The sequence below is a fragment of the Corapipo altera genome, unplaced genomic scaffold, assembly GCF_003945725.1.
Source record: "Corapipo altera isolate COAL_440 unplaced genomic scaffold, ASM394572v1 44, whole genome shotgun sequence".
Taxonomy (NCBI): Eukaryota; Metazoa; Chordata; class Aves; order Passeriformes; family Pipridae; genus Corapipo; species Corapipo altera.
In genome coordinates this window covers 4,184,064-4,195,056 of record NW_020884880.1, presented here as the reverse complement: position 1 = coordinate 4,195,056, position 10,993 = coordinate 4,184,064, and the positions used below count along the sequence as shown (strand labels likewise).

Sequence of the window (10,993 nt, the reverse complement as noted above, 5' to 3'; positions counted from 1 at the left end):
CGGTGCCATCGCCGGCGGTGCCATCGCCGGACGCCCCATCCCGCGGCCGCCCCGCGCCGCGCTGCGGGCCCGCCCCCGGGGCGGGGGGAGGAGCGGCACCGCCCCGCCGCCCGCTCCTTGGCCGGAGAGCGCCCGGGGGGCGTGGCCGGCCCGGCACGGGCGCTTTTAACCCTTTTCCCGCCGCGGCGGCGGCTTTGCCGCGTGGCACCGCGCGGGCCGCCACCGGCTGTGTCCTTCCTTCCTTTGCTCCCTCCGCGGGCACGGGAATGCGCCCTTCCTTCTCGTCCGCCGGCAGTGCGGCCACGTCGTCGGGCCGGGCCGCGAGTAGGAGCGGCGCCTCCCGTGCGGGGAGGCCCCGGCGTGGCGGCGGCGATGGGCGAGGGCGGGTGACCCGAGTCGGGGCCGCAGCGTGAGAGCGGCGGGCAGCTCGGCTGCTACGCTCTGTGCCTCGGTCAGAGCTTCGAGCAGTGCGAGGGAAAAACGTGCCGGGGGAAGGGGAGGGTGCGGGAGGAACGGGGGAGCTCAGAGCGGCACCTTCCCCGGGGCGCCCAGGGGTCGGTGAGCAGCGCGGCGCTGCAGCAGTGCATGCCCGGCACGGTCAGTAGGGAAATGCCCCGGGCACTGTCCGCCCGCCCTTCCACCGCGTTACCTTGCTCTTGCCTGCCTGGGAGCGGCTGTGCTAGGCGCTCGGGCCGGGCTGCGGAGCTCCGCTGCGCTCCAGCCCTTCATTCCCTCACTTCAGCCGGTCTGGAGCTGCTGCTTTTCCGAAATACCATTAGGCAACTGCAAGGGGTGTTGCTAGGATACCGAGCCCTCTGCAATCGCTCCTTATCTCCCTGTGCTAACGCTGCCTACCTTTCCAACAGCTCTGACGTTTATCTCTCGGTGTCTTTCTGTAAGAAAAATCTCTTAAATAAGAGGGATTGCAGATTTAAAAGGTGTTTTTCATTACCATGTAACTGAAGGATAGAATTTTTGCTAACAGTGGGTAGTAGGTGGATCTCTGTAGTTAATAGGGAGAGTATTTGTTTTGTGGTTTGTTTGGGGGGGTACTGGGTGCAGGTACGTGCAAACAAGAATTGGTCCCTCCTGAAGGCCCCTAGTGTTTCTGCAAATGGAAATTACAGAGTCTGCGAAACAAACAAACAAAAAAGTCTGTCTTCTTGTTTCCCTTTTTTTCATCACCACCACATTTTGATACGAGTACTGTCCATCCCATTTCCAGAGCATGCATTAAATTTCTGAAATAGATCAAGTGAAGTTTTCAAACTGTCTTATACTACAGATAATGCAGCATGTCTGAGTTGAACGCATGACTTCCATTTTGCTTGGTGAACTCTAAAGCCTGGTCTTACATCACAGGAGCTCTACTCTCAAGGACTATATCCCATGTATATTACATACACATATATTTAGGCATGAAGTGCTACACTTTTTTCATACTGATGTGTTCATTGAGCTGTTTCAGTCTCTGTTAGGCTAGTTTGAAAGGAAATTTTCAAAGAGAGAAAGTGGAATATATTGTAATTTAACAAAAGTCTCTCACAGCTTGCCTATTAATATTGGTACATAAAGTTTGCTTTAAAAAAATGTGACTTTTTTGGCCACGTTGTAATGGCTGTTTATTATTTTAGGGAGATGTTTACATACCACACATACGAGCAGGTTTTGTTTGGTTGGTTTTGGGTTTTTTTTCACTGAGGGATAGGTGAGCAATCTCTTACAGTTCAGAGTAAGGAAATGTGCCCCTGCAAGGGACTGTCCTGCATATGCAGTGGTAGCAAACAATTCCACACCTTCTACTGTTCAGCACTGCTTTGCATAACAGACTGCCTGTGGGTGGATACGTAGAGGGAAAAGCCATTCTTGGTCTGGGGCAGAAAGGGGAAGCAGGCCTGGTGCTCTCTCTTGTTTGCAGGGTATTCAGATCTGCTTGACCACAGTTACTTTCTATATAAATACACTACTGCTACAGGAGGCTCCTCAGGTGCTGAGAATGCCCAGCAGAGGTGGGGGACAATCATATCATGATAATATGTCAAGGAGATTCATATCATTACCTTCTGGCATGTGTGGCTAAGAACAAATGAGAGGGAAATTAAATTTCTAGTATTTTAATTTAAAAGGAAATCAATCACTTTGGTCTTCACATCAGTAAAGAGAAAAGAAGGAGATCTGTCTTTGCCTAGGAAGGCCAGCCATATTCAACATAAAGACTGTTTTGTGCATGATTCCAAAAGGGGCAGGGCAAAAGCAGGGTAGCAGGCCCTTAATCCCTCTGCTCATCACTAGGTAGGTCTTCATGAGATAGTTGTCTGGGCATTTTCACATCTACATCCTCTGGAGAGCACTCTGTAGTATGGACCAACCATAAAAGCCCACTCACAGATCAGCTACTGCTCTCGACTCTCCTCATTTCCATGCACAGGAGTCTGGGAACACAGGTTTCTAAATAGGAAAGCTGACACAAAGTTAAGGTGGAAGGCAAAATGCAACAGCTGCTGTGGGGCTCTGCAATTTGGCAAGTCACTGACTACATACATAACATTTAAATATTTAACTGGATTTCTAGTATCTACGGTGAAACTGTGATTTCCTTCTGTAGCTAGCTTTCTACAAGCTAATGGGTGATAAGTAATCAGCTTTACCAGATCAAATTCTACACACCATTTTGTTTTCTTAACACTTTGTTTAATTATAAATGGTCTTATATTGAGTCTGTTTATGCCATTGCTTTTATGGATCATCAGCAAGACCATGAAAATATTATATGAGTAATTTCCATGTATTTTGACTGAAAGCTACTTTCGTCTTCTCTGTTCACTCCTATTTGATCAGACAACCAGATTAAATTGAATACCTTATTTGCTTAATATTATTTTTAAAAAAACCCCAAACCTCACTAACTTGACCATTCACATTTAGTAAGGCCATTCTTCTCTGAAGAACCTATTACTCATTCTGTGCCCACTCGTGAACCCACAAATTGAAGGCACACTGGACCTGGATCAAATTATAAAGATCATGTTACACGTACCTACCCTAATTCCTAGAACAGAACAAAAATATTTAGGAAAGTGCTGTGATTTCCTGGAGCAGTTAGAACCACATATGGAGCTGTAAAAATTATTTACCATGATCTGATTACTGTGTGAAATATGGTATAATATAACATAATAAACCCTGAGACTAGCTCGGTTGGTTACACCATGGTGCAAATAACACCATTGTGGGTTTGATCCCTGTACAGGCCATTCACTTAAGAGTTGGACTTGATGAGCCTTTTGGGTCCCTCCCAACTCAGATTGTTGGGATTCCACGAGTGTATAACCCCACCTTTCTTTTATGTGTAAGAACACCAGCTGGCTGACAGTCTGACATCTTGTTATGATACGGAACATTACTCACTGTATTTCTTGAACAAACAATAGTGGAACTGCCAATAGTGGAATAATGCACGTTACTGAAGTTAGAATTGTACAATCTCTATGCTGCTGTTTGTGCTAACCAGATCTGCTTGCAACAAATGTCTTAAAACAAGCCATTGTGAACTTCCAGATCAATATTCAGTGTGTGCCAAAAAATTCAGTTATATATTTTGAATGGCAGAATAAGAAATTAACTACTGAATCTTGCTAAAAAAATGTGAAATTTAAAATAACATTTTTTAAAAGTTTGAAATAAATGTCTTTTATTTTGATGGGAAGTATCAGACAAAATGTATTAGGCAGTCATTCTGGAAATTCTGCAAGAAAAACATTTGTCACAATGTTTCTATCCTGTTTATAGACCTATCCCAAAACCCACTTCGGAACTGTCTGGGCTACATCCGTATTTCTATGGATGAAACAATGCACGGGACCATTCAAAGTAAGTTGAGGGCTGTGTTGCAGCCCTCGAAATGAGATTTTCATATCATGAAACTGAGAAAATTACACTCACTTTCAGTGCTGTGAAAAGTGATGGGAAGGCATGCAGGAGCACTGACAGCTTACGAAGTCTGCTGGGATTCCCCCTGAGGGCTGCATGGTGTATGGACCAAAATGTCAACCCTGTCCATATTTCTCCTTAGAAGTAGCACTTCGCAAGTGTTACTCTATTACCTTGCCCAGGCATTTTCTCAAGGAATGCTACTTAGCAGGGACATAAATCCCACTAATCAGTGTGCTAATAGTCAGGCTCCCATACCTGAATTTACTTTCTCACCCTGATTTATTTGTAGAAATAGCCTCACAAAACCTTGTTTAAGCACTTTAGAAAAATGCATCTTTCTTTATTCTTATTACTGATATATTTCTGTATAGATAAGTATATTTCCGTTTATTTTACATATGCATGCAACTTAAAAGTTAGCTAGGGCAAGTGCAAATATTTTCTCTGCCAAATCCTACAATAGCAATAAAATAATATATTTCCTAATAATAAAAACTCTGATAAGAGAGAGATATTTCAAAACAGATCAAGGCGTAGCCAACCCTTGCAGTTAGATTATTTTATTTGCCTGTCTGGTACCTGTCAAAAGCAAAGAGGTTCAGAGGGTTGTAGTGAACAAGGACTTCAAGTAGTGCTGCTATAAGGTATCAGTCTTATATAACTGCATTTCTGTGAGAGTTGATAGATTTTTGTTGGCTTGTGTTTCTTTTCTTTGGTAAAAAAGAAAGCTTAATAAAAATATTGGAATTAGTACCGGAAACCACATTATTACCTGGCATCTGCGATAAGAGATGAGATATTGTTTTGTAAGAACTAACTCTCCTTCTTTGCAATCATCCACTGTTTAATTCTTTTAATCCTTTCTAATTGGTACTGCATTTTGAGTTCCTTTAGAATTGGTTTTCTTCTCTTTTTTGGTTTTCTATTTTTGAATCAGGAAGAATTCTCTTTCTTCTTTTTATATGTAAAGAAACAAAGCTATTGTTAGGAAATCTGTTGTTAGTTTCTAGTTACGGAAGAAATGGGAGGAGAGACACTTGATTTTACTGTTTATATGATAACAGGAACAACAACAGGCGTTTTACCTCTACAGAATTCAGAATTAATTCCTAGGAAAAAAGGAGAGTAAGTAGCTGTAATAATTATATAACATTTGAAGGGTTCAAAGCTGCTGGATTTAACAAAATTGCTAAGACATACTGTGAAGTGAGCTCTATTTTAGTGTGTACTTGTATGAGAAAATGGGGAGAAATTTCTTTCATTATTAGTTTTTTTCTTTACAGAAGTAATTGGCTTAGTACGTGTGGTAGTGTAGTTTTTTATTTTCCACACTGCAGTGTTACATTTGCCAATCTAGTTATTTCATTGCAGACCTTTGTTGCATTTGTTCTACACCTCTATTTCTGGTAACAACAGTACTAGCAGGGTGACAGTTTCTCATTTTGAGGTAATAGCTCGACCTAGTGATGAGAAAGAGCTGCTACAGTCATATGTATTAGAATAGTTCCTCAATCTTTTATAAACCAAAGACTGTCTAACTTTCTTTAAAAATAATTCTCATGCAGTGCTCAATAACTGTTATTATTCATTCTCTATTGTTCTTAATTTTATTTAAGAGAGCATATAGGTTCCTTTTTAGCACATTTTACCAAACACTTTTTATGTCCTCCAGACACAAATCACAAAATTAAATACAGTGCTTTAAAAGATTAAAGCAGACAACTGAGGGTGTCAAAATAACTTTATTAGAATTATGTCCATTTATTCCAGCTGAAAAAATACATTTTAGTATATTTTAAAACTCAGTTATATATATTCAAGCATGAATTTAGCTGTTACAGCTTTATACCAGCAAACTATGTCTCTTACAGCTGAATTTATCTGTATTCTAGGTGAAAATAAATCTTGTTTGTATTAAACAAAACATCTATTGAACAGGGCAAAATCTCACAATGGGCTAATTACAATGTAAAAGTGATCTGAAGATTTTAGTATTGACTACAAGAGTTACTTTAAATGCTAATTCAGCTGACACCCAATCTTTACCACTGTATATGAAAGAACCAGAATTTAAATTAGTTCTACTATTATGGTTCTAAAACTCTAGAGAATTATGCTGTTTTATGTTGCAGAGTCAATATCAGACAGCTAATTTTTCTTTCTTAATCTGTAAGTGGTTAAAAAAGCATACGTATAGTGCTTTGGTTTTGTGGTTTGTTTCCCTCTCCTCCTCCCCAGGAGGAGAATAAATTACACTGGATTCCTTCTCATTAGCCAAGACCACTATTGAGTTAAAGTCAGCAATGTTTCATTCCTCTGTGGTCCTGGGCCTTCCAACAATAGAGCCATTGGTATGCCATATGCCGTGCCTGCCATGTGCACTGTATGGCCAACAGCTCTTTCAACAACCCTTTCTTGTCTGTGCTAAGAAACATGAGGGATAATGGAAGGGCTGGGATGTTAAAAAAAGGATGCGGCTGTAGGGAAAAAATGCTTAGTCTTTTGTGCAGGCAATAACAAATCACCTCACTTTGTGTTCTCTCTTGCTGCTACACTAGACATGTCTTCCTAGTACTTTACTGAAGTCCTGAATGCCTGGGCTCTAGAAAAGATTTTCTTTTAACACTTCAATAGCACTGTGACCTTTAACTCCAGGGTCAGAGCAAGTCTTATTTGTTTTGAAGCTTAACATAATTAAGCAGAAAGGAAAGAAAAAGGATTAAATAAGAGAGACTATAGCAATAGGAACTCCCAGTGGGAGAGACAAGTACTTTTTGTACTATGAGAGAAAAGATTTTGTCTGGAGGAGAGACAAGTAGACTGCATGTCCTTTAAATGTCTTCAAAAGGAAGAGAAAAGAACAGAGAAGAAAAAAAAAAAGGAAAAATAAATATATTCAAACTATTGGAACAAATAGCTCTGTTAGGTTGATAAGTTATTTAAAAGCTGCAAGCTCTCTGGCATGTGGTGTATTCCACTGGGTAAAAGCCAGACTAAGTGATACAAATGGGAGCCTACCTTACTTCAAACTACAGATCTTCAAACAGCTTTTGAATTTGACAGTTTGTCTTTTCTTTTTTTTTTTTTTCTCCACTAAGATACAGAAATTAAAGTAGGGTTCTGCCTGAGATTTTGAGTGCAAGCTCTCAAACTTTAAGAGCACATAGTGTTACTAGTCTCCTGGGGACAGAAAACCAATATAGGCAAAGATCTTTGCTCTCTGCATACACATGTCCTTGACATGCAAACACGTTTCAGATGTCAGATGTGTTGCCAGAACACGTGGCACTACAGTTATTGCCTGGTGAATGTACAAGTATCCAATAAGCCTTTATATTTGAAAGACAGCCAGGGTATGAGTTATGCTATTTATATCAACCCATGAGACTGGGGAGGAGGAACTGATCTCCACCTTCCCCTAAGTCCTGCCCACCACTGATCTGTCCCAGTGTATAACAGGCTGCAAATGCTGCCATGGTATATGGATGTTTCTGTGTGGCTCCATTAAGAGAAACAACCTTCTGCTTTCAAGCTCAGTCCCTGTCAGAGAAAATAGACTAGGCTGCTTCCAGAAAGAGCATTTGCCACTTCATTTTCTGTTATTGCTACAATGCTGGATCATGTAGCAATACCTGTCTAAAATCACTCTTTCCTGGTGGAAATGAAACCATACACTAACTCCCTGCACCAAGAATGGCATTAGATTCTTATTACAGCACATTCAGGAACAGATATAAATACACAAAGTACAGAGACTTCAACACCAAAGAAAAATTGTAGATGCTGACAATCACGAGCAAACTAATAGTACCACATGCCATTCAGTTAGGCCTGTAACAATGTGTGGCAAAGTTTTGTGTAGCAAACATATCAAGGAAAAAATTCAGATGGGAAAATACAGGATTCTTGGTGATCTTTGCCCAGCTCACGTCATCAACATTCAGTCACTGAGAGCTGCGAAAAGTATAGTTTGAGGTATCCGGAAACTTGGAATTGCCTATTCCCACAACTCCATTATTACACAAGTTAGGATTGGAGAAGAAAAAGCCAAGTCTTGCTACTGCAATGTGTTCAAGGCCAGATGGAGAGTGCATCTGGTCCAAGTAGTTGGTTCAAGCTAAAACTAGATTCTGGATGCAAAGGGAGTCCTAAGATTGTAGACAAGATACATCCTTCTCCTTCCCAAAACCACAATCTTCAATTTCTATTTTTCAAAAATAGAAATTCTTTCAGCATTGTCTTTTTTATCTCTCAAATTGTTGGTGATGAAGCATCTTAAACAGTCCCTGACTACATAGATGGTTTGGTAGGGTGGAGAATGCCTGCGTTCCACTGCTGCTTACTAGTAATTTATGTGTAAAGGACTGGTACAAGGCTGAGCTGATGCATACCAATAGAATTTCTGATGTTTTACAGTCCTGCCCATCATAATGACCTGACCTATGAATCCACTTGTGATAACCTTGACCATCAACAAAAGGTCTTCAATTCCTACCTAAGAAACTGCAGAGAATATGTATTGGATGCTGTCAGAAAAGGGAAAGTCTTTCACTCATATTTGAGTCTGCCCACTGTTTTTAATTCAGATCTTGTTTTCTTGCACAGCTCCAGTGAGAGCAAAGGATGAGAACAGAGAGCTGGGAGAGCCACCAACACAAAAACAGCTGAAATGTGTTCTCTCAGGCAAAAAGCCAGAAATCATGAGGATTACCATCAGGAGGCTACTCTCTGTTAACCACAGTGAAAGCAGGAGACCTTCACCCTATGTCTCTCCTAATCACAGTGTCTGACTTCTCCACTTCCCCTTCAGCTCTGTCTCCTCTTCAAACAGATTTCACCAATCTCACAAAACTCACGTATTTCCAGTCTTCCAGGCATGTTGATGGCACCATATCCAACAGATGCAGCAAAGATGTGTATATTTACTGGGAAAAAATGAGGAGCACAGATTTCATTAATGAGCAATGTTCAACTGAGAACTGAGCTGACAGTGAAAAGCTCAGTGTAAGTCATGAGGCTGCACATTCGTTCTACATAATGGACCTTGCATTTACTCATTTACCTGTTGCCTGCAGAGAAACCTCTTAGTATTTCATTTCGGCTGATTAGAAACAAAACTAATGCAAGCATTTTTTAACTAATTAATCAGGAACTTTCTTACAGTGTTTTTCAGCCATTCTTAAACGGTTTTAGTCTGTAGCCAAGTGGTTACTCTCAGATACTAAACAAATGATATCATGAGTGCAAAGTCTCCTAGCTACTAATGGCACCCAACATTTACATTCAAACCTGTTCTCTCCACCCATCTGGTATCAATTTAAATTCCTCTCAACAAAAATAGAGGAAAAAAATCAGCTTTAAAGGAGAAGAGTGGAGAAGACAATGCTTCAGTAAAGCTATTACACATAGTAATGTCTGCAAGGAATGAAAAAACCCAGAGGGTTTCTCATGTGACTTGAGAAGAACAGAGGTGTGAGACTGGGGTGTAATTACATCTAGTGCTGTCTGCAGATATGCTGGAAAAAAAAGATTGGATATTGAAGAACAACACAATGTAAACAGACTATAATGGGCTACTTGACAATAGTAGAGAAAAGGCCAGAAAAGGCCAGGGAAATACCAGTTATTACTTGTACCATTGTAACTACAAAACAGTAATATTGCCAGAGTTTAAAAACAAATCATATGTAGCATTTCTACCATTAGTCCCATTAACGCCATTAAAATAGGGAATTTAACATGTAAGACATAGTGAAACGCAGCTATCCCCAGTTTTTAGAAGGAGGAGGATAAAGGGGAGGATAAAGATGTGACTGGTATCCAATGTGCCCTAATGATGCAGACATTAATGAGGACTTGGGAGGTTTTGCTCTTTCCCTGGCTGTATCTGCCCAGCCTTACTGGACCACTTTCTGCAAGTTGCTTCTCACTTCCCTGCTTCAGTTTCTCCATGAAAATATTCTTATTTTAGCAAATGTTTTGTGACTTACTATCATAAAGCACTATATGAGATCTAGTTATGAACTAGAACTTGTTCATTGAATGAAAATGCTCAGGCAACAACTTAAACCTAATCTGACCCATCCAAAAATCTTTCCTGTGCAGAGAAAAGAAGTAAAGATGTAAATAGCAATTTACAAAAGTCTCTGGCAAACAAGCAAACACCCTAAATACAACCTAGGATAATACAATGTTTGTTGAGTATTTCTTGTATCTTTTCAAAATGCAGAGTGACAATTAGTTACACGGGAAAAAAAAATCAGAACACTAAGATATAAAGTGTTCTCCAGCACAACCATTACTCTTCTATGCACAGTGACTCCATCTTCCAGGCAGTGCACAGCTCTGAGAATTGCACATACAGCCTCTGCCAAGGCCAGACCTGTGTTCAGGTGTGGCTGTACCAAACACAACTATCCTACATCTATTCCTGATCAGCACTGGAGTCTACTTCTCATGCACAGGACACCTCAACACATTTTTCTTTCTAAAGCCTAAAAATATCCTTTTAATGGCTTCTTAAAAGTCCTTTTAAAATTCTACACCCAGACCACACTTACTGCTGAGAGTCTGCATGACCTGAAGAACTTTATGCACAGCACTGCAGTTTTACAGTAAGTGCATTAAAACTAGCTATGAAAGCATATGCATGCAAATTACTAATGGCTCTTGAAGTATGCATGGAGAATTAGGGGTTATATTTAGCACTTCACATACTAGTCTTCAGAGTTGAATTGCATTTACTTTAGCACTCTCAAAGGCAAACAGGCAAAACTGTCCAATAATGGAGTTCAAGTAAGTACCAAAATCGTATTTTACCCATTGTGTCTATGATTCAGAACTGAGTTTTGCACAGCAAAATCATACATCCTCAGCAAACGCTTCCAAAGGTGCGAGCTTTGCACGCACTCCCTCTCCCAAACCAAATGAAGCAGTTTTAAGGCAATGCAGGTGTCTAGCTCTTTGCACTGGACACCACACAAGCCACACGAGACAGGATTTCTGATGGCTGCGAGTCGCCCTCATGAGCCCAGCGACGCCCAGCAGCGCTGCTGGTGCA

General features: G+C 40.9%; 1 protein-coding gene and 1 long non-coding RNA gene across 2 annotated transcripts in view; one reads left to right on the top strand and one right to left on the bottom strand.

The window, feature by feature from the left end:
- Positions 1-759, bottom strand: part of C1GALT1 (core 1 synthase, glycoprotein-N-acetylgalactosamine 3-beta-galactosyltransferase 1) — a 14,680-nt gene extending 13,921 nt beyond the window's left edge. Inside the window, exon 1 of the mRNA XM_027639048.1 lies at positions 650-759. The gene's annotated coding sequence lies outside the window, so the exon portion shown is untranslated. The remainder of the gene's footprint in view (positions 1-649) is intronic.
- A 106-nt stretch (positions 760-865) lies between these two features.
- LOC113945175 lies at positions 866-10,679 on the top strand. Its single transcript, XR_003526973.1, has 3 exons — positions 866-895; positions 3,790-3,870; positions 8,350-10,679. It is a non-coding gene; the product is annotated as an uncharacterized LOC113945175 (long non-coding RNA).
- Positions 10,680-10,993: the final 314 nt, after the last annotated feature.